The sequence below is a fragment of the Coenobita brevimanus genome, chromosome 71, assembly GCF_032717465.1.
Source record: "Coenobita brevimanus isolate Jiangsu-jjx chromosome 71, ASM3271746v2, whole genome shotgun sequence".
Lineage (NCBI taxonomy): Eukaryota > Metazoa > Arthropoda > Malacostraca > Decapoda > Coenobitidae > Coenobita > Coenobita brevimanus.
In genome coordinates, this window is record NC_137024.1 from 23,162,637 (window position 1) to 23,187,691 (window position 25,055).

The 25,055-nt window shown below is 43.5% G+C and overlaps 1 protein-coding gene and 1 non-coding gene across 2 annotated transcripts in view; both read left to right on the top strand.

The window, feature by feature from the left end:
- The window catches only part of LOC145406702 (ankyrin repeat domain-containing protein 16-like), a 437,213-nt gene that overhangs the window by 368,648 nt on the left and 43,510 nt on the right, over positions 1-25,055 (top strand). The window lies entirely within an intron of this gene.
- LOC145406953 (5S ribosomal RNA) lies at positions 23,013-23,131 on the top strand. The gene has a single exon (XR_013898620.1). It is a non-coding gene; the product is annotated as a 5S ribosomal RNA (ribosomal RNA).

A 25,055-nucleotide genomic window follows, 5' to 3' on the forward strand; every position in this document is an offset into this window, starting at 1 on the left:
ATCCTTTAACAATGATGAAGAAATGAAAGCAAGGACTAAAGAAATATATCTGGAAGAACTAGTATTAAATAAAGAAAACACCGACCACTGCCAAGTAAGCTTTTTGGAAATTAACATCAAAATTAGTGTGATGAGTAAGGATGGAGGTTTGGAGGGTGAAGTGCTTGAAAGGGTGCAGCAGGGAAGAAAGGTTGCTGGTTCCTTGAAAGCAGTGATAAGAAACAGGGAAGTGAGCATGGAAGTGAAAAAATTACTACATGACAGTATTGTGATACCAACTCTAACGTACGGAAGTGAAACTTGGACATTGTTGGAAGGACACAAGTCAAGAGTGAGAGCAGTGGAAATGAGTTATTTAAGAGGAGCCTGTGGAGTCACGTGGAGAGACAGGCTGACGAATAAGGATATAAAGGAGCGTTGTGGTGTGGATGTGGATGTGATAGGAAGCGTTATGAGGAACACAGTGAGGTGGTTTGGCCATGTGGAGAGGATGGAGGGTGAAAGACTGACGAAGAGAGTGTATGTGAGTGAGGTGGAGGGGGGAAGAGGGAGGGGGAGGCCAAGGATGAGATGGAGGGATGGGGTGGAGAGGTATATGAGAGAGGGGGGTGTGAGTTGGGAGCAGGGCAGTGAAATGGCGGGGGACAGGGCGACTTGGAGGCGATTTGTTTGTGGCCACCCCAAACGGGATTGAGGCGTCTGGCAATAGATAGATAGATAGATAGATAGAATATCAAAATAGAAAACAAAGTTATATCAACAAAACTCTTTGAAAAAAGAGATGATTATAATTTTGAAATTGTATCATATCCAGATTTGTCGGGAAACATACCTAGAGTTCCAGCATATGGTGTATACATGTCTCAATTGCTATGGGTTGCAAAGGCAAGTACAAATTTGGAAAACTTTACTACAAGAATCCAACAGATCACAAGAAAATTCCCCAGTCAAGGATTTTTCAAAACAGAATTATGTAAGGCATTAACCCTTTAACCGCGGGCATTGTTTTGGCCTGACTGTCCTCTCCCGCGGGGGTTTCAGCCAAATGTAAACAATCCTTTAAACCTTAATAACTCTGCACAGAATAAAGCTAGAGAAAAAAATAAGGTACCATTAGAAAGTACTAACCTTCAGCTTTCCATTGATGTAGGTTTCATGACTCTGTTGACTTTCACAGGACGGGCAGTGCCGTTAGAAGTGAGGGGTGTAAAATCACTATTTTTCGCTCACACACCATTACCTTCGCTCATACACCATTACCAAATGCCAACCTCATTCTGATAATAATACTATAAACATATATGAACACTGCACATACGATAAACACCCACTCTGTGTTCACTGAGGCAGGTAAAAAGGCACTGTAATTGCCTGCACTTCACTGCCATATCAGCGGTGTTGTAATCACTATTTTTCGCTCACACACCATTACCAAATGCCAACCTCATTCTGATAATAATACTATAAACATATATGAACACTGCACATACGATAAACACCCACTCTGTGTTCACTGAGGCAGGTAAAAGGCACTGTAATTGCCCGCACTTCACTGCCATATCAGCGGTGTTGTAATCACTATTTTTCGCTCACACACCATTACCAAATGCCAACCTCATTCTGATAATAATACTATAAACATATATGAACACTGCACATACGATAAACACCCACTTTGTGTTCACTAAGGCAGGTAAAAGGCACTGTAATTGCCTGCACTTCACCATCACATCAGCAGTGTTGTCACTCACACAGCTGGACAGATACTGATGTGTGTTTGGTCCGGGGTGGGGTGGGGGGCCCAGGGGGTGGGAAGTGGGGCCCCAGGGGGGGGAAGAGGGAGGTGGAGGTCGGCTGGAGTGAAAGAACTTAATAGCTACTCTCCCTTGAAACAATTGGCGCACGGAAAAAATGCGGGTTATTCAAAATATTCACAAACATTCGAGAATGACACCCGCGGTTTGGTCCAGTTTTTGCAGTGTCATTCTGGAATGACACCCGCGGTTAAAGGGTTAAAGAAAACATATCATCGTCACTATAACTCCTGCAAACACCTGAAAGGAGAAATTAATAGTCTTACAAGAGAAATATTTAATTCTGCTATGGATACAATAGAATCCCAGGGCCGTCAACGGGCAGAGAGTGCTCACAGGATCCCCCCTGGCTCTGTAGCAGATTAAGACCGACTACAACAAAAACCAATTATACCTGCCAATTTGGACTCAGCTGGATGCTACTCAATCAACCATAACAACAACAAACTATTCCTCTCAGTTACAACGACCAGTTACATCAATCAATTGAGACTCAACTAGATGCGATTAAATCAACGATGACAACAATAAACCATTCCTACCAAACTGAACTCCACTGGAAATGGCATACTTGTCCTATCTTTTCATATATACAGTATAGTAATCCCTGTACTATCCAATGCCTACTTTCCGGACTCCCACTTACCGGACTTTGTGGGTCTGGACCTTTGGAACCCAAAAATGGCCAAAAAAAGAAAAAAAATCCCTCCAAATCTGAATTTTTTCCCACCCGAAATGTGAAATTGCTGCTCGGCACTGAGTGGCACCTAACAGCTGTTATTTATGCACCCCTTCACCCCTTCCTTCCTTCCTCGCCCCTCCACAGTCAGGGTTGCCATTTGGTATTTTTCATTACCAAATATGGGCCAATTTGGTATTGAAAAGTTCATTTGGTAGTGAATCAGCATGATCCATTACAAAACAGATTTTTCATATGTATGAAGATATAGAGAATGGAGGCAGTGGACTGTCTGCTCTCTTTGATTAATCTGCTAAGATACATAGCGCAAAAATAAACATGCTGCTGATTATAAGGAGATTGATCATTTCCATTTGTACATATAATTAGTGAAGAATAAATGCTTCCTTTCAGAATTTGGTAATGAGAAGCTAAATTTGGTAATGAAAAAATGAGGAGTTTGGTAATGTGGCCAAGCTTAGATCTGGCAACCCTGTCCCCAGTTACTGCCTATCCACCGTCGAGGGTAGATGTTCATCACAATGGATGCCACACGTGCATGTTTTAGTGAATAAACAGTGAATAAACAGCAATACCTTGCAACTAGACCACATGGGAATTTAAAGTGTTGTGCAGTGTTAAGAAATTAGAATTTTGAGTGCAAAGGATTAAATGTGGAGTGCAAAGTGGCTGCTGAAATTGGCATGGTGCAATTAAGAACAGAATGTGCAATGTTAAACAATTATAACTCACAGTGCAAAGAATTAAGTGTAGCACAACACTGGATTACTGTACGTGCTTCAAGAGCATTTTCACTACTACCAGAGCCTTAGAGGAAGTGGCCACAGGTGTGCTGTAAGTACAAAGTACACTGCTAAGTATTTTCCATACTCACTTCTAATTCCTCATTCTCTGGTTCCTTTTCATTTATTTCATGCTTTATGTCCATTATTGGTGTGAATAGGTCTTAAATAGGTTTAAATAGGTGCTATGCATTTCCAGTAGGGAGTTATTTAACCCTCTCGCGCACGATAAGTTTCAGTAAGTTTTCTGGCGCACGATATTTTCTGCGAGGCCGGCCGGCCTAGCTGCCCGCGTGCGGCAAATAACACGTATTCTCTCCTTATTTTCGCTACCCAAACATCAATATACTGCCATGAAACCTACATCATCTTATTCATCGATGTTTGTTCAAGCTGATAAGCACCACCAAAAAAAAGGAAAACATGAATAACACAACATTAGGCGGACATTCTTAGAGTGGGAACATGGAATGTGAGAGGAGTGAATGATGAAGTGAAAGAGAGAGATTGTTCAGGTGCTTGAGGATGCAAAAGTGGATATATGTGGATTGACTGAAACTAAATGGCAAGGTGAAAGGGTGAGAGAATGGGAATATGGTGTAGGTATATGTGCGGGAGTCAGTGAGAATGAGAGGGCAAGAGAGGGAGTATGTCTGATGATAAGCAAGAAGTGGAAGGAGAATATAAGAGAGTTGTGCCAGCTGAAGTAGATGGGAATGGTAGTGCTTTGGTGGACATCTGTGCTTGTAGGGGGTTGGCAATAACCAACACCTACTTCCGTCATAAGATGATCCTCCGGTATACATGGAGAGTAATGAGGAGGATGGATGGTGAACTTGTTGAACGAAAGGCAATGATAGACTATGTGTGTGTGGATGAGCAAATGAGAAGACAAGTGTTGGATGCAAGAGTGTGGAGAGGGTGGGGGAATGGAGTCTCGGACCATCACTTAGTGATGGCCAAGGTAAAGATGCAAAGAAAGTGGTTGAGGAGGCGAAGGGGAAGACAGGAGGAAGCAGCTCCTGTGAGAAGAGTGGAGAAATTGCAAGATAGTGAGAAAATGACAGAGTATAAGAGCATAGTGGAAGAAAGATTGGGAAGGTATGAGCTAGAGCAGATGGAAGGGGTGGAAGACGTATGTAAGATATTCACGGAAGATATAGGCGCAGCTTGTGAGGCGGTTTGTGGAGTGAGGAGGAGATGCAAGGGTGTGCAAGGGACAGCTTGGTGGAATGATGAGGTGAAACAAGCTGTGGAACAAAAGAAGAAGGCATATGGTGAATGGTTGGCGAGTAGAGGTAGGGGAGAAGATGAGAGAGAGAGAAGAGAGAGGGAGGTTAAGAGACTGGTGAAGGAGAGTAAGAAGAAAGTGGATGAAGAGTTTGGGAGGAATCTGAGTGTGAAATGGAGGGAGAGTAAGAAATTGTTTTGGAAGGAGGTAAAGAAAGTAAGGCAGTGTGAAAAGGGAAATAATAGGGGAGTGAAAGATAGGAATAATAGATTGTCGGTGGAGAAGAGAGAGAAATTGAGGAGATGGAAGGAGCACTTTGAGGATTTGTTGAATGTAGAGAGTGAGAGCAGTGTGAGTATAAGTGGTTGGGGAATGGCTGGGAGAAGAAGAAATGAGTGGAGGGAGGAAGTAGTGGAAGCGATGAAGACAATTAAGCTGGGAAAGGCCCCAGGAATTGATGAAGTGTGTGGTGAAATGCTTAGGTATGGGGGTGAGATTGTTGTGGAGTGGATATGGAAGTTGTGTAGATTGGCTTGGGAAGAGGGAAGGGTTCCAGAGGACTGGAAATCAGGTATAATTGTTCTTCTGTACAAAGGAAAAGGGGAGAGAGAAGTATGTGGTAACCATAGGGGTATTTGCCTTCTTAGTGTGACTGGTAAAATATATGGTAGAATACTCATTGATAGGGTTAGGCATATGACAGAGGAGCTAGTTGGAGAAGAACAAGAGGGATTTAGGAAGGGAAAAGGGTGTGTAGATCAGATATTTGTTCTAAGATGTTTAGTGGAGAAGTATCTAGAGAAGGGAAGGAAAGTGTATGCTGCCTTCATGGACTTGGAGAAAGCTTATGACAGAATAGATAGGCAAGGTATGTGGAAGGTATTAAGAATATATGGAGTGGAGGGGAAATTGTTGAGTGCTGTGAAGAATATGTACAAGGGGGCTAGGGCTACGGTGCGAGTGGATGGTGAGCTGAGTGAGTTCTTTGATCTCAATGTGGGACTGAAACAGGGGTGTGTGATGTCTCCATGGCTGTTTAAGATATATATATGGATGGGGTTGTAAAAGAGGTGCAAGGTAGGGCAGTGGATGTGGGGCTGGCCCTAATGAATGAGGGTGAGATTTGGAAGCATTCCGGTGTTGCTGTTTGCTGATGATACAGTATTGTTGAGTGAAGATGAATGGGAGTTGCAAGGTTTGGTGAATGAATTTGGGACAGTGTGTAGGAGGAGGAAACTGAAAGTTAATGTAAACAAAAGTAAAGTTATGGTGTTTGAGAGGAATGAAGTCACAGAGTGTGCAGTGAGGTTGGATGGTGAGGATATGGAGAATGTGAGTGCATTCAAGTACTTGGGTAGTGTGATGAGTAAGGATGGAACTTTGGGGGATGAAGTACGTGAAAGGGTACAGCAGGGAAGGAAGGTTGTTGGTACACTGAAAGCAGTGATGAGAAATAGGGAGGTGAGTATGGAAGTTAAGAAGTCACTGCATGATGGTATTGTGATCCCTACCCTGACGTATGGAAGCGAGGCATGGACCTTGCAAGAGGGGAACAAATCAAGAGTGAGAGCAGTGGAAATGAATTACTTGAGAGGAGCATGTGGAGTGACATGGAGGGACACGTTGACGAATGAAGAAGTGAAGGAACGTTGTGGGGTAGATGTGGATGTGGTTGAGAAGATTAGGAGAAATACACTGATGTGGTTTGGGCATGTGGAGAGAATGGAGAATGAAAGACTGTCTAAGAGGGTGTATGTAGGTGAGGTGGAGGGAGGGAGAGGGAGGGGTAGACCGAGGATGAGGTGGAGGGAGGGAGAGGGAGGGGTAGACCGAGGATGAGGTGGAGGGAGGGAGAGGGAGGGGTAGACCGAGGATGAGGTGGAGGGATGGAGTTGAGAGGTATATGAGGGAGAAGGGGGGTGAGTTGAGGGGAGGGTAGTCAAATGGTGGGTGACAGAGTGACTTGGAGGCGTTTTGTCTGCGGCCACCCTTTGCGGGATTAGGGCGTCGGGCTATAGATAGATAGATAGATAGGCGGCCGTGAATAAACATTTCGCTACATCACGTTCACTTCCCAACATCACCATTCGAATGTTTTCCATCATACAGGAAAATGTTGTTAGAAGCTTTGATAGAGAATTTCATCAGCTTTCTAAAGAGACAAATCCGGTTGTGATACGATTTGTAGTTTTTGAGAAAATAGCCAAAAACTGAATGCCATTCTTGAAAAAATTTCAAGGAGCTCTAATTCTGAAATTTTCTTTCTCGCACATGTTATGTTTTTATTGCATAATATTATGCAGAATTTCACCAGCTTTCTAAGGAGTTACAAATGGTTTCGATATGCCTCATAGTTTTCGAGTAAATCGCCAAAAACGACTGGGAACTTACGTCCATACGTCACTTTCGTGATGTGCTCATAGCATATGCAATATTCCCGCCTATGTAACAACGAATTCTTATCATAGATATTACATTATGTCTTGTACATACGTAAAATTTACTGCTCTTTATCATGGTTCTTACAGGAAATCGATACGTCCAATACTTTTCGAGCAATTGGCTGACAAAGTGAGATACTTCTCCGAGCGCTTCCGACTTTGCCACTAGCGAGGAAAAAAACAAAGTCTTTTCCCCCAACTTTTCCAACAGAAAATGCTCCCAAAGGCTTATATTCTGCAAATGAACATATGTAGAATTTACTGCTCTTTATCATGGTTCATACAGGAAATCGATACGTCCAATAGTTTTCGAGTACTTGGCCGACAGAGTAAGATTACTGTCATAACTGTCCACTGACGTCTGTGGGTGTGTGCCATATATATATATATATATATATATATATATATAATAAAAGGTTCCCCCCACACATGATATACTCCCTCTTATATATATATATATATATATATATATATATATATATATGTACTGTATATATATTTTGGGTTTTACGCCAGGTATCCCCTAAGGGCTAAGGCGTTGCCCCTGGGTAGAGGACTTCTGGATTGGAGCGTGTAGCATTTTATGACCGGATGCCCTTCCTGATGTCTACCAATGACCCTTGGGTGAATTCGATCCTCTGACCCTTCGGTCACTGAACCACGCCTGCTACACGTATATATATGTATATATATATATATATATATAACTTTTTATTTTTTGGCCCTCCTTCCCCTAAGTTTCATGACACACATGATATACTCCCTCACATATATATATATATATATATATATATATATACACTCAGTCCTCGTAAATCGCGGCAATTTGGGTCTGGACCACTGCCGTGATGTACAAATTCTGTGGTTTATAAATAATAACCCTTATGTGAAAAATGAATTTGGGTCTGGACTTTGGCCAACCACCCCCCACAGCACCTTACCTACACCTATCTAGGCACCATCAAACACCAACATAAAAATTTAGGAATATTCAGTGCATGTATTAAATAGAAATAAGCCATGTTAAGAGATCTCACCTTAATCCTATGATGATATTGCTTAAGTGAATGAAGTGGGGTGGTGTTGGGAAGAACTTAGAACCTCTCAGCATGAGGTGGGGGTGCTCCCTCATGCTGTTCTCCCTTCTCCAGCTCCTCAGCCTCCCTCAGGAAGCCCTCAAAGTCTGCCTCAGAGATGACAGATGCTACGTCATCCACATCCTCAGTGTGTGAAGGGCCAGGCTGTGGTTCAGGCTCAGCTTCTGCCCTTACCCGGGCAAAATAGTGGGTGATGAGTTCCTGATGTTTCTCATTAACTCTGCGATTATGCAATTCCTTGTAAAAACGCACAGCTTTTTCTAGGTAACCAATACTCTCACTGCACCTTTCCTCATCACGCTCAGTGGATTTCACAATCTCCTTGGCCTAGTCTACGTAAACAAGCAAATCACTGAGCTCCTTCATAGAAGGCTCGCCACGTTCCTGCTCATTCGCTTCACTCACTTCATGGTTAGTCTGCCTTTCCAAGTACTCGTCGTCTTGTATAACAGCCTCCACGACAGCCTCAGCATCATCAACCTTCTCAGTAATCACGTCCATTATGTCACTAGCTGACACTTCACCACAGCCTGGCAGATTCCGAGCCAGTTGAACTACAGCTTGTACGTTGTCCTCTACACTCTGAGTTGGCGCGTTGTCACTCGTAAGGTTAGGCAGGAGAAAGCACCAGGCACGTGCAATCGTTGCAACATTAAGCTTGCCCCAAGCCTCTAGTAGTGCATCGATAGAGTCCTTGATGTTAAATTTCCTCCAGAACTGGTACACAGACAACACCTCCCGACTTTCTCCTGGGTCAGGCTCAACAACACCCACCTCTGTCTCACTGTCGCTGCTGTCTGCCATGATCTCTTTCAGCAGCTGCCACTCTGGTGCATCGTCGATGACAGCTGAGGTAAACCGGCAATAAAATAACTGGGTGTAAAACAGCTTCATATTCGCTATTATCTCCTGGTCAAGTGGCTGGAGAAGAGAGGTGGTGTTGGTTGGGAGAAACATAACTTTGACGCTGGGGTGACGTTAGGTTAGGGCTTGTGGGTGAGCGGGAGCGTTGTCCATGAGTAGCTACACTTTGAATGGCACTTTAACACGTTTGCAATGAGCCTTCACATCCTCAACAAATCTGTCAAACCAGTCCATGACTAAACCTGTAGTATCCCATGCCTTAGCCTGCTGATGCAATACACCCCTGACTGATCCATGTCTTCGAGGTTGCGGAAGGCGCGAGGTTTTCTTGTCTTATTAATTACAAAAGGCTTCATCTTGAATGTTCCCTTGGCATTGGTACAAAAAATGACTTTGTAGCACCCCATGTCGAGCTTCCTTCCCTGGGCCTTTCGGTGTTGACGTGGGATGTATGTGGTGCTAGGCAGCTTTTTCCACTGGAACCCAGTCTCGTCCATGTTGAAAACAGTTTCTGCTGTATAACCCCCCTCCTCCAAAACTGCCTGGAGGACAGTTGAAAAGTCCTCTGCCGCGGCCACGTCAGCAGACGCTCTCTCTCCAGTCATGTGCACGTTTTTCAGGCGCTTCCTTGTCAGAAAGTTAGCCAACCACCCATGGCTAGCATGGAAGGGCTTACGGGGGTTGATACTGAGCCGTTGACTTACCAGTTTGTGAAAACACTTAGCCTTCTCCCTGATGACTGAGCCGTCGACCGGAATATTCTTCCTTGCCTGCCTCAGGACGAACATTTCCAGACATCTTTCTGTCCAAATTACTGCATCGTCTCTGCACCGTACCCGGCCGTCAATGAGCCCAGTCCCGTAAGCTTTGACGCACTTCTTCACTTTCTCCCTGTTTTCGTAGATCGTTCTTATGGTCGACTTGTTCTTCACTAACTCATTCACCAGCCTTGAAAACTTCTCTCCCTTCTCAACACGACGAATGAGCTCCAAACGTTGACTGTACGACAATGGCGGCAGCTTCTTGACACCATGTTGCTTAGAGCGCTTCATCGGGGGTTCGGGAGTGGCCATGGAAGGTAGGAGGCGAGGGTGGAAGGTGCACAATAAAAGGCAGGTAGCTCTCGTCCTCCACGGCGATGGTCTGTAGTGTGCAGACTGGCAGGAAGAACAACAACCATGTGGCAGGCTTAGTATGCACACTTGCCACCAGGGATGTGTGGTGATTGGTTGTTGGGTCGTGATTTTCAATTTGAATGCTGCGGTTTACGATTCTCCTCGGAAAAGGCCCACTTGGGTGCCTAGGTCCGCAATTTTCATGACTTAACAGCGATTTAAGGTTGCCGGCAGTTTGACAGCCACTTAGCCGTGATTTATGAATCCGTGATTTATAAACACGCAATTTACAAGGATTGACTGTATCTATCTATCTATATATATATATATATATATATATATATATATATATATATATATATACACACAAATCCCTCCAATATCCGACGTAATAGGGCCATAGGCAGGTCCGGATATTGGGCCCCAGCTTATGGACTTGTACTTATGGACCCTAACTCAGAGAAACACTTATACAACTCCCTCTGGACATGCATAGCACCTATTTAAGACCCAAATCACACCAATAAGGGACATAAAAGAGTGAAATAAATGCAAAAGAACCATAAAATGAGGTTTTAGAGGTGAGTTTATACAATATTAAATGTTCTGGGTACTTGTAAGTCCCTGGCTTCGGGACTGGTTTGAACCACCAGTTTGCAGTCCACAGTTAATCCTCTGCATGCTAAATTCCAATTTCTTAACACTGCACAACACTGTAAATTCCTGTGTGTTCTAGTGGTGAGGTATTGCAGTTTATTCACTGTTTATTCACAAAAAACAAGCACCTGTGGGTTGCACTGCTATGAGCATCTGCTCTCGATCGGAGTTAAGCTGTGACTGTTGATGACGGCGGGGTAACAGAGTTACCAGATCGCAACGGCCACATTACCAATCTCCTCAACTTTCATTACCAAATTTAACTTTTCATTACCAAATTCATAAAGTTAGCATTTATTCTTCACTAATTATATATACAAGTGGAAATACATGTAATCACTCTCCTTATACTTAACACCATGTTGATTATTTTCACGCTATGTAGGGTAGCAGATTAATCAGAGAGAGGAAGCAATCCACCATCTCCATCCTGTGTATCCTCATACATGTGAAAAATCCATTTGGTAATGCATTATTCTGATTCATTACCAAACGAATTTTTCATTACCAAATTGGCCCACACTTGGTAATGAAAAATACCAAATGGCAACCCTGACAGGGGAGGGGGGAGGGGGGAGGAAGGAAGGGGTGAAGGAACAGCTGTTCGGGGCCAGGCGGCAATTTCAAATTATGGGTGGGAAAAAAGTCAGATTTTTTTCAAATTTTTTGCGGTTTTTGGCCCAGTTTGGGAATATTGGATCCCAGGATGATTATGTCCGGTTAGTGGGGATGTTCGGATATTGGGCATTCGGATATTAGAGGGATTACTGTATATATATATAAATTTATATATATATATATATATATATACAGTACAATCCCAGTTAACCGGGTGGCTTGGGGAATTTACCTTCCCGGTTACAGATTTTTCCCGTATTTCTGATTTTCATGTCAAATCTATACAAAGGCTATCACAGCAGTAAATACAGTTCAGGTACTCACCAGTCACATTAGGGGTTACACTAAGAGATTCCGCCTGAAAAACTGCCTTGTAAACACACACCATGGTCATAACGCACGTGCGTGGAATGTCTAGCAATTTGCAGTACTGCAAATTGCACCAGTCCATTGTTTACCAAATTACTGTATTCATTATATGTACTGTACTCATGAAAATTGAAAAATAAAATAAAGAAATAAAAGCTTGAACATTTATTAGTGAACTGATGATGTGTTAAGACTGCACTGTAGAATTATCACGACACCTGTGCCCCCACGTGAGTTTTGTTTATGATTCTGACCCCGACTGTTCTTCTTCTTCCCCACCTGACCTCCATCACTCCACCCCTCACCCGCCACTCAGCTGTTTTGCAGAAAATAAAATAAATGATGTACGTATGAAATGCAGGCATATTATTTATTTATTTTTCATCCAACAAAGTAAACTTTCATTCCTATTAACATTTATATTCAGCTATTAGTGTTTTATAATGTTCACCTTTTTCAAGTCAGTTGCATATGTCCAGCTTCTGTTTCAAGGTAAGCACGCTACGCTTACGTTTGGTTTGCACTTTAGGCATTTTGGAGTGTATAAATTACCGTCTATCAGAGGAACACAATAGCAAGAGAGCTTGTTTACTGTCTGGTGGCAAAAAGCAGACTGGTGATTTTTGGAGGGTGTGGAGGATGACTGAATTCAAGTAGGGGAAAGAGGGGGAGAGGAGGGGTGGTTAAGAGGATTTGCTAGGGATTTACATTAGCCGGAAATGCCTTCACCTCACTTTGTCTGACTTCACCCAGCCTCGCGTGACACGATCAAACGGCGGTTTGGCGGTCCATTCAAATTGGCACACAGTTATAACTTACTGACATTTTTACCAGCCCTTGAATTTTCCCGTTTTTCTAAGTATTCCGTTTGTCTGGATACCGGATAGCTGGGATTGTATTGTATATATATATATATATATATATATATATATATATATATATATATAGACATGTTTTCCCCTCCTTCCCCAAACATTCCCCCAACACATGATACAATATTTTCCACGAACACTTGTGGCACATATCACAAAAATTGTAGAAGAGAATCATAAATTTCAACAATTGATTTAGAAAGGTACAGTACCTGTCACTGACGTCGGTGGTTGCCCAGCATTGCAAGGTACAGTACCTGTCCACTGACGTCCCTCGTTTGTTGGCATTGTTACTTTTACAGCACACCTGCCGCTAAAGTACCGCTCACCTACGCTACGCATCTAAACGAACACTTGCGGCACAGTTCACGTATATTTCACATAAAGTATAATATATCACTAAATGTCAGACCATGGTATAGTACCTGTTCAATGATGTCCCTCATTCCTTGGCATCGTTACCTTTCACAGCACACCTGCCGCTAAAGTACCGCTCACCTACGCTACGCACCTAAACGAACACTCGCGGCACAGTTCACGTATATTTTACATAAAGTATAATTTATCACTGTCACACCAAGGTACAGTGCCGTTTCAATGACGTCCCTCGTTCCTTGGCATCGTCACCTTTCACAGCACACATGCTGCTAAGGTATTGCTAACCTACGCTACGCACCATAATTTATGCCGTCACGAGGATACGTGACACATTTCACTTACACTTCACAAATATCATACACAAATACATGACTACCACAATGATTCCACCCTAACCTCCGCAATTATTCCCTTCCTTACTACGGTTCAACGTGACTGTGATGCAGTATCCTTTGCCGGGAGAGTACGATGCAACTCTATTGTATTGGCACACACCACACTCCTTCACAAACATCCGCAGCATGTTTGACATATACAGGTAATTCACACAAATCCATACACATTTTCACTATCAGAATCACAATAATTCCATCCCTAAACACCTCTAATTCTCCCTTCCTGACTATAAAAACTGTACGTGATGCCTGCCCCATTCCACACTGTGGTTCATGGCGTCCATAACACTAACTAGTTCCATAATTTCACCAAGCCAGCCACAATATCTTTCACACAAAATACAGTTTAGGCATTGGCTTCATTATATACGTATTTGTAATCACGCCTTAGGGCTTTGAGGAGGGCGAGAGGCGAAACCCCGCAACAGTGAACACGCATATCGCCTCTAAGCCTAACGATTGATAACGGACACAATTCCTTTCTGTGACATATCTCTATGATCCATCGACAATATCACATACAAATATGCTCACAAATATTGGATTATCGCACTGAGTCCGTAGGGGCTTTGGCTCGGGCAGGAGGGGGAGAATTAGTAGGAGTTTAAAGGGACAGTACACGCGACACAACCTCACCACCTGGCTGCTTGGAAGAGACTGAGGTTTATCGTTACGTGCTGGGCCCCGTGAGGCAGCTCAGTGTTGCCAATGCCTTACCACTGGAAAGTGCTGCACTCGCTACGACGCATCAAAATTTGACGCAAATCTGCCAGAAACTTAATTTTTGGCGAATTTTTTTGTGCTTAGAAACGCGATTCTCATGACTGAACATCTTTAGACCAATCCACATGAAACGCGAATCGTGTGAGTGACCCTTAGAGGGTTAAGTGGCTTTCAAAGTTAGGCTGGGTTAGGGTCCATAAGTACCAGTACAGCAGGCAAGGGCCCTTTTTCCGGACGGGACCACTTTCCGGACATGGCTTTGGCTCTATTACATTGGATAGTGGAGGGATTACTGTGTGTGTGTGTGTGTGTGTGTGTGTGTGTGTGTGCTCCACTAGGGAATACTTTGATTGGCATGGTACCATTTGAAGCAATCACCCACGCAAAGCAGCATATCACATACAGGACATATTTGACTTGTGTCCCTCCTCATCTTCGCCAGGGCACACAAGGTGCACCGGAGCCTTCTCCGGTTTGGGATCCTGTCCCAGCGATGGCCCAGTGTGCGATCCAACTGGATTGTCATCGATGACTCTACGACGCTTGGTTGGATGTCCTGGCGTTCTCTAGTCCTCTCTTCCTGGAGGTGCAGCTGCAGGGCCTGGCATGGCAGTGGTGGCAGGTTCTCCTGACAGACCAGGCACTGCTGGTGATGGTGGTGTTAGCACCCATGCTGGTCCTGCAGGTGATGGTGGTGTTGGCACCCATGCTGGTCCTGCTCCAGTAGATGGTGGTGTTGGCACCCGTGCTGGTGCTGCTGCAGATGCTGGAAGTGCCAGCTGAGTGCCAGCACGAGGTGCTGTTGGCCGTCGGGTTGGAAGGTCAGGGGCTTGGTGGATGACGTGCCCTGACACGGGCCAATTCCCTTCATTGAACTGGAGGAGCTTGAGGATGATCTCCTCCAGGAAGTCCAGAAGAGTCACTGTCCCATGTAAACACTTCTTGTATAAGGCGAACGCATTGAAGATGGCCATCTGGATGAAGTAAAAGGTGATCCTCGTGGTCCATTTCACAGTCTGCCTTTGGATGGGGTAATACTAGACCATTTGGTCGAAATGATCCACCCCACCCATGTGCTGGTTGTAGTCCTCCACCATGACGCACTTGTCCAGAACCTTCTGGACATAGGTTGTCCTCCCATCAGGAGCACTGACCTTCCCTCGAACCTGCTTTGGGACGGTGTCTGTCCTGTGGAAGATGGAAACCATGTTGATGATCCGCTTGTACTTCCACAGCAACACCATCACATTGTCCCTGTGCCTTGCTGCCACACCCCCATCTGGCAGGCTCTTAGCCTTGGCAATGGCCTGCAGCTGCTTTGGTGCTCCGCTTGCCAGGCGTAGGGTCCCACACACATAGGTTCCTGCACCGAAGAGTCGTTCGCACAGGATTACAGAGTTATAATAGTTGTCCATGAAAACTTAGTATCCCTGGTCCTTCAACAGTTATACAAGGCCACAAATGGTGTTCTCCAGAGTCTTCTTCTGCACTGTGTACACCTTGAAGTTCCAGATGTAGCCCGAGGAAGACTCAGCCAGGATATACAGCTTGATGGCGTATTTCGAGGGTTTCATGGGATTGTACACTCTGAAGCTGAGGTGCCCCTTCCACCCCAGCAAGCCATTATCGAGGCTGAGTTTCTCTTCAGGAAGGTTGGTGTCTTGGAACCACCGAAGGAGGTATTCCGTAACAGTGCGAACTCTGATGAGCCAATCTTGATTGTCCTGGAGTATGGCAAGAGAGTTGAAGGATCGTCCTGAAATGTCTTCCATTCATCGCTTGCCGAAATCACGGATAGTCATGGAGCATGGAACTTCCCCAATAGTGCCTGATAGTCGGCATGTCCACGATCCCCATGAAAAAGTAGAGCTCCAGGAACTTGGCCATCTCCTCATCATTACAGATAAACCATGCATCCAACTCAGTCCCCAGGAATGCTGTGTACTTGTTGGTCTCGCAGGCGAGATATGACAACAACTTCCAGGTGATGAACAGTTGGAAGAACTGTAAGAGTGTTGTTGGCGGATCCACCTTCATTCCTGGGGATCCGATGAAGGGCCCATTATATGGTGTGAAAGGGCCACTGCTCCATCCTGGATCCTCTGCAGCAACACATCCCACAGTGGTGGCAGTGGATCGGCCTACCGACACCCTTCGGCCTGCTCTGCCACCCCTTGGCTGCCCCCGTAGCCAGGCCACGGACCCCGGCGACCTCTTCGTGGTGGTGAAGTCTCTGATATGGAAGATGATGAGGCTGATGATTGTTGCTGCTGCACATCAGGGGAATGAAAGCAGCTGGTGACAGTGCCCTCATTGACTAAGCAGGGGACGACGACACAGTCGTATCCTTCACCACCTGCACCACAGACAGTGCAGGTGGTGCAGGTGCCAATGTCGCATAGCTTGACCCTGCAACTGGTGACATTAGCTCGGCCAAGGGGGAAGTGGAGGCTGGAGGAAGAGAGACTGGGATGGGTGCTGGAATGTGAGGTCCTAGTGGTGGTGATGGCTGGGCCATGGGTCCTGCTGGTGGTGGTGGTGTATGCTCCCATGGTGGTAGTGGTCGGGACAAAGCCTCCCAACAGGAACGGCGCAGGACGTCATCCCAGTCCTCCTCGCCACTTGACCTGTTGCTCGGCACCTCCTCCTCCTCACTTTCGGTCTCCTCTTCGAAGAGCACCTTTTGCCACTCCTCACACGACAACCCCTTCCTTTCCATGGTGGCAAGCACTTGGCAATAAAAGTTCACTCAGAGCTAGGATTCTTTGCTGGAAAAACAAAGAGATCTTATTCACTGTCACACAACACCGTCCATTGAGAACAGTACTACGCAAATGATGCGATGTATTTCCATACGAGCACTCGCTGTGCAATTTACATACATTTCACATAAACGATAAGTTATCTATCAGCGTCTGAGAACGGTGCATTACCTGTCCCTTGACGTCGGTAGTTGTATGCCATATTTTTTTTGTCTGCCTTCCTTCCCCTAAGGTTCCCTTAACACATGCTATGCATCCTAAATATTTCTTCACGAGCACTTGTGGCACATTTTACGAACATGTCACATAAACCATAAGTTATCTGTCATTGTCTGAGAATGGTACAATACCTGTTCACTAATGTCCATGGTTGCATGGCGTTGTTTTGTTGTCTGGCCTCCTTCCACTAAGGTTCTGCTAAAGCATGGTTGCACCCAAAATATTTCATCATGAACACTTGCAGCACATTGGGGTACATTTCACATAAACTGTAAGTTGTCTATCAGTGTCTGAGCATGGTACAGTACCTGTTCACTGACATCCATGGTTGTGTGGCATTGTTTTGTTGTCTGGCCTCCTTCCACTAATGTTCCGCCAGCACATGCTATGCTCCCAAAATATTTCTTCACGAACATTCGCGGTACTTTGATGTACATTTCACATGAAATCATATGCAAATACATCACTAACACAATGATTCCATCCCTACCTCTGCAATTATTCCATTCCTGACTACGGCGTACCACGTGACGCAGTTTCCCTTTGAGAGTACATCACACCTCTATGTGGCGCACACCACACTTCTACATGAACACTCATAGCATATTGGATGTATATGTCACACTAAATCATACGCAAATAAATATCACTATCACAATGATTCCATCCCAGACTCCTCTGTTGTTCCCTTCCCGACTATGGTGTACACGTGACGCCTGCTCCAATCTCGACTACGGCTATGGCATATGTAATGCCTGCTAGTTCAATTACTTCACTAAGCCAGCCACTATATTTTTCACACAAATATAGGCATTGTCTTCACTCTATACGTAAAATACTCACAGCATCTGGGGCAGGGCGAAGCAGAGTGGCAAACCCCGCTACAGCACACGTGAGTCCTGCCCCTATGCCAAATGACTGATAATGGGCCCTAATGCTTTATGAACAGTATAGTTATGTTCCATAGACACAATCACTTCACAGTACACTCATAAACAATATATAATCACAATCATTCACTTGTGGCTTCTGCCTTGGGCGGGAGGGAAAGAAAAAGAGGAATTAAAGGAACAACGCACACGGCACTACCCTTCAGTTCGGCTGGTAGTGAGTACTGAGATTTACCACTGCGCACTGTCCCATAGAAGGCGTGACAGTGTTGTCAAATGTCTTCTTCTGATGCGAGACTGGCCTGCTGGAACGCACCAAAATTTGATGCAAATTGGCCAAAAACCTAATTTTGGGCAAGTTTTTTTCTGCTTTTTCACGCGATTCGTGTCAGTGTGCATTTATCAGGAAACACCCATGGAATGCAAATAGCGTCATCGTGCCTGAGAGGCTTAATTTATTCAGCTGCTTCCTGTGTGGGGTGATCATGTGAGGAGGGGCGTGTTAATACTGCTTCCAGAGTTCTAAGTAGTCCTGATATTTTCTGTAACATTATTGGTAGGTCTTGCAATACGTCCAAACTAATTTCGGTACTTATTATGTCCTGTACAATTGCCATTGAGGTTGTTAGGGTGATCAGGCACCCTTGTCTGACTACATGTTGAGGGTGTAAGTGAGGTGATCCTCTTGATATCAACAGGAACATGATCCAATTCGCCTCATCTTTACCTTCCGAAAGAACAACTGTATTAGTTATCAATCCATTCTTGTTAGCAAGTTATGCTAAGGGTGATGATAGTGGTGATGAATACTACAGTTATCTCGACCTGTTTAATCTCATTATCTGTAAAAGGAGTCTAAATCGATTCCTAAGTCATGTAAATGCCTTGTTATAGTGAGAGCTGTATTGGTTGCACCTATGTTTTTCTGTTTGGTATAAGACTGCAGTTTGTTCTGATGTGTGTTAATTGCATCCAGCTTATTTTCACTGTGTGTACTAGGCTTTTCGGTTGTGTGCGGTGTTTTATACTGTATTTGCAAGCTAAATTTCTTGAGACCCTTTTTAAGTGATCAATATGTATTTCTTTTTCTTCATCACTTGATAGTGACTTAATCACTGTGTTATTGGCTTTTCTTCTAATTGCTCTGTATAGGCCTTCAAATTTCAGTGACAGTTTATTGTCTCTAGTGTGAATGATGCCATAGACATTATCACTTATGCTGATGTTTTGATACTTTTGCCTTCATATTAAATGATTCCGTCATTTCTTCCTTGGACATCGCTAATTGTTTCTTTACCTTTGTGTGTATTTCTTGAAATTCACATAAGGGAAGTTTAGGATAATCATCATAATTACATACGGGAATTTGTTTGCCTTCTAACATCTTGTAAGGGAGATGTCTGTCTGACAAGTAAATGATGAAATGAGGTGTATCTCCTATAGATTTGTTAATTGCCCAATTAATTGTTGCTTCAACTCAGGGGATCCAGTCATCCCAGTTTGCATAAGTTTCATTGAGAATGTGCCGTAGTACATCTAATATTATTTTTATTGTCTTTCCGCCAATCCATTGGAAGCTGGTTGGTAGGCCAAGACATTAACCTTCTTTATACTGTATTGTTTACATATTTCTTGCAAAGTTTCAGAGTTAGATTCACCACCATTGTCACTTATTACCATCTTCGGTGTGGTGAACCTGCAGATAACACTATCAATGAATACCCGCTGACTGTTTCTGCTGTTTGATCATTAATTGGAACCAAGATCACATATCGTGAGAAATGATCAGTAGCAACAAAAAGATACTGATTGTGATTGATAGTTAAGGGTAATTTAAGTAAATCAACCGTGACATTGTCCCATGCTTGGTTAGGTACTGGATATTTCCCTATAGGTGCAGGTAATATTGTGTTACCTTTATGTCTTGCACATGACTCACATTTGTCTATATGATTATATATCTTTGCATAACGTTGGCCAATAATATGACATCCAGGCCTGCCTGACTGTTCTATTCTTGCCAGGGTGCCGTGCATGTGGACTATCGTGTATTATCCTTAAAATGTGAGGTATCATTGTACTAGGAATGACTAACTGCCTAATATTTTGTCTATGATTTGGTTGTCTTGGATTTACCCTATGTAAGGCATTGTTTACCAATGTGAATTATTTAAGTGGTAACAGATATTACTTTAGACCATACTGGGTCCTGTCTCTGTGCCTGTGTGATTTCTTGATTTGTAGGGATCATTTCACCATTGTTGGAGAATGATTCACTTGGACTTATTGTAGCTACATTGGCTGACGGATTTCACGATAAGGCATCTGCTGCCATATTACTTTACCTTTTATGTAGTGAATATTTACATTGTAATTCTGGATTTTACATTTCCATCATGCTCTCCTCCCAGAGAGGAGTTTTTCTTGGAACATGCTCACGAGAGGCTTCTGGTCTGTGTATAGGTGAATTTCATATCCGTACACAAGGTCATGAAATTTCTGTAGAGCAAATATTACTGTACTGTTGTACAGTAATTTTTCTCTGCTCCATTTATTTGTCTACTGGCAAAAGCAGTGGGTTGGTATTTACCTCATTCATCCTCTTGCATCAATACAGCACCTAAACCTTTGAGGGAGGCATCTATGCAAATTATGAATGGTTTTGTGACATTAGGATAGACCATGCAAGGTGCACGTGTAAGTTTATCTTTTAATTCATTAAATGCTGTTTTTTGTTCCTCTCCCCACTGAAATATCGCTTGTTTTTTCAGTAGGTGAAATAATGGTTCTGCTATGTGAGAGAATTGTTGTATAAACGCACTGTATTACCTGGCGAACCCTAAAAATTGTCTTACTTCATGCACATTTGTGGGTTCAGGGAAATCCCTTACTGCTTGTAGTGTGTCCTCAGAGGTGTGGATCCCCTCTGCATCTAGTCTGTGGCCTAAAAATTGTATTTTCTTAAAGCAAAATTTACATTTAGGCAGCTTAATTTTTATACCTGTATTGGCAAACTTGTGTAGGAGCTAGTCTAATTTCTGTAGGTGTTCATCTGTTGTGTGTGTTGCAATTATGATGTCATCCAAGTTGACAAATATACCATCACCCAATATTCCAGACAGTACGCTATTCATTAGTTGTTGGAATGTGCCTGGAGCTGTCCATAATCCCATCGGCGTTCTCTTATACTGATAATGCTCACTGTCTGTAGAGAAAGCAGTGTATTTGCGGGATTCTTTATGTAGGCCTATCTGATAATAGCCACTTCATGAGTCGTTTGTAGAAAAGACCATATTTTCTATCTATCTATCTATTGCCAGACGCATTAATCCCTTATACGGGGTGGCCACAAACAAATCGCCTCCAAGTCACCCTGTCCCCTGCCAATTCACTGCCCTGCTCCCAATTCACACCCCCCTCTCTCATATACCTCTCCACTCCATCCCTCCATCTCATCCTTGGCCTTCCCCTCCCTCTCTCTCTCCACCCCTACCTCACTCACATACACTCTCCTCATCAGTCTCTCTTTCTCCATCCTCTCCACATGGCCAAACCACTTCAGTGTGTTTCTCCTAATGCTTCCTATCACATCCACATCCACACCACAATGCTCCTTCATATCCTCATTTGTCAGTCTGTCTTTCCATGTGACTCCACCGGCTCCTCTCAAATAACTCATTTCCATTGCTGTCACTCTTGACTTGTGTCCCTCCAACAACATCCAAGCTTCACTTCGATACATTAGAGTTGGTGTCACAGTACTATCATATAATGACTTTTTCACTTCTATGCTCACTTCCCTGTTTCTTATCATTGCTTTCAAGGGACCAGCAACCTTTCTTCCTTGTTGTACCCTTTCAAGCACTTCACCCTCCAAACTTCCATCCTTATTCATCACACTACCCAAGTACTTAAACATACTCACATTTTCCATCTCCTCCTCATCCAACCTCACTGTACATTCACTGACTTCACCTCGCTCAAAGACCAAAACCTTACTCTTCCCTACATTCACCTTTAGATTCTGTTTCTTACACACTTTCCCAAACTCATCCATCAAGCCTTGCAGCTCCCCTTCATCTTCACTTAACAACATATTTTCTGGTCCAATATTGTGCAGGACATCACTTAACAATGGCATGGGAAAACGGTCAGGAATGGTTTCCTGATTAAGTTTGCAATAATCAACAACTGCCTGCATTTCCCCATTTTGTTCACGTACAAAGAAAAGTGGTGCATTCCATGGGAAGGTTCATTGATATCCAAACTTAGCATTTCATCCTCATACTGCTTTGCTCGTGCACATCGTAAGTGTGCAACTCTGTATGCTGGCACATAGATTGGTTGTGTATCCCGTTTTACGTTAATATGGTGTTGGATTAGATTTGTACGCCTTAAGTTTTCACCAGGTAATGCAACAGCCTGTCGATGTTTCTGTGGTACATCGAATAAATCATTTTCCACATCAGAATTATCAGAGCAAACCAAGTGCTCCTTTTTGCACTCTCTGTCTGATGAGTTTACTCTGCTTGACGCTCCCTCTACTGTCACCTTGCGTAGAGAGGCTGGGCAATTCTCTAACCTACAAATACTGTACAGGCTTCTTTCTTAATCTGCACATTTCCATTCATGGTGTTAGCTAAAATGACATCAGTCTCACCCTTGTCATTTACCCAACATGGGGCTTTTTCTATCAAAAGTCCATTTATTCTAATAGTCTCTTTTAGTGCAATGACATTATAATTTCTCAGTTAACTCTTAATAGTAACTTGCATGAATGATTTTGTTGGTAAATTTATATCATAATTAATTCTTTGCTGAGTGAGTCATGATTGGATTGTGGGTGAGTGGGAGAGGGGTGGGTGTCGGCTTGTAACGGCTGGTCTAACCGCCCGTTTTCGTTTTGTACGTGAGATTCTACCTTTTTTGTGTTGTGTGTAATCGCTCTTGTGACTATAGCTTTTCTATAATTGTTTGTTGTAGTATCAGGAGATGAAATTTCCTCTATGAATTTGCTGTCATAGTTAATTCCATTGAAATGGGGCATCAATATTATATTTTGTGTCCTCATGGTATTTAGTCCAAGCCAACGGCCATACCACGTTGAATACACCGCTTCCCGTCCGATCAGCGAAGTTAAGCAACGTTGGGGCTGGTTAGTACTTGGATGGGTGACCGCCTGGGAACACCAGATGCTGTTGGCATCCCTACGTGTCAAATGGGGTTGGTGGAGGATTAGTGCCCCTCCCTGTAAAACATTAACTCTCAGCCATTGGCCACCCCGTCTGGGATACATGGCGTCTGGCAATGAATGAATGAAATGAACATATTTCCTCTAATTGATAATTTTTCTACTACTTAAAAGGTGGTAGTTAATGATTTTGTGGTCTCTGTAAATTTCATGTTTAACTCAATCATACCAATAACTGGTTTTCTTTACCATCCTATCTATCTATCTATCTATTGCCAGACGCCAAAATCCCATAAGGGGTGGCCATTTGATTTTGAGTTATTTGTTTTACGGGGAGGGGCACTAACCCTCCATCAACGCACTTGTTGACACCTAGGGGGCATGTATGGTTTGGTTATATGGTTACCACCCAGCATTGTAAATGGTTTCTTGGTATACAGGAAACCATTTGGCTTGTCACTCATTGTAAAGCCACCTGTAAAGGAAAGAAAAGCAATAAGAAGTGACAGGAAAGATGGGAGAAATAGGAAGAGAGGAGGGCAGACACAGAAAAAGAATAATAAAGGCTAAGGAAGAAGTAGGCAGCACTACATCAAGTGAGTGGATGATGGTCGCCACCACCTACCACCAACTGTGTATAAATTTAAGTCTGAATTTTCCAAAATGTCACTTTTCTTCTATTTCAAAAAATTCATTCTAACTCATCTTGTGTTATTAAATTCATTGGTGAGCCTGAATCCAAAAATAATGAAATCTCTTCCTCCTCACATAAAGCAGAGACCAAAATGCTTTCATTTCCAAAGAGTCTTCCTATGTTGACTATTTGTTTATTTGGGTGTTTTATGTGTCATCGTCTTTTGTGCTGGTACGACCTTCCCCCAACCTATAGATGGATACCAATTTTTCTATTGTTTTACAGTCTGAGGTCCAGTGACCGTAAGATTTGTGGTGCCTGTAATACAGTTCAAACCCTTTTCCCTTTTGCCTGTCCTCTTTATTCTTAATGTAACACTCAGATTTTGTGTAACCAGGATTTGCGCAATAGTAACAGAGCGTGTTACTTGAGTTCAACCTACGAGGTGATCTTCCATTTGTTTGTGCCGACCAATATCTACTGGGATTTCGGCCAGACTTTGTACTGCCCTGTTTGTGTGCGGGAACGAGTCCTTGAACCAACTTGACTGCGTGTTTGTTTGTGAACTGGACGAGATTGTCTCTGGTCCATGCCAGGACTTGACTTAATCCCTGCTACAATTTCTAGCACATTGATCCCTGTCCTGTTGGCCTGTGATGTGTCAGTCATGCCTGCTTTGCTGCAATTTAATTCCACCTCATAAATAAAATCAAGTAAACACATTCCTGGATTATATGGGATGGTTTTGGTGATTTTTAACACCCTGTCAGGAAATTTGCATACGGCTGATATGTAGCCAGCGATGTCAGCAACATGCACTGGTGACATATTATCATCATCTATGACCCGGTTTGAGTTTTCTAGGCTAGCTAACAAGGTTTTCATAATAGTGGAAATATCTGCTGTTATTTCCCCTAGATCTGAGCCTGAGTGTTTTTGCATTAGTAGGTCTACAATTTTGTGTAATTCTGGGGTTATACCACCAAGAAAATTCCTGCCTCCAGAGAATTTCCTGAGAAATTCTGTCTTAAATTGCTCAAATGTTGAAGCTCTCAACAGCTTGTCTTACCTGAGCAAATTGCCAGTTGGGCTTCTGTCTTAAATTGCTCAAATGTTGAATAGTACGAGGTACACCAGGGTGGGTGGCACTTGGTAGGAGAGGTAGAGGAAGGCCAAAAGAGACGTGGGTGAGGACAATGAGACGGGAAGCTGGAGATGAGTGTTGGGGAGATCTTGAGGAGTTAGCACAAGATAGGATGTGGTGGTGTGAGTTCATCGAGGCCCTATGCATCCCCGAGGGTGC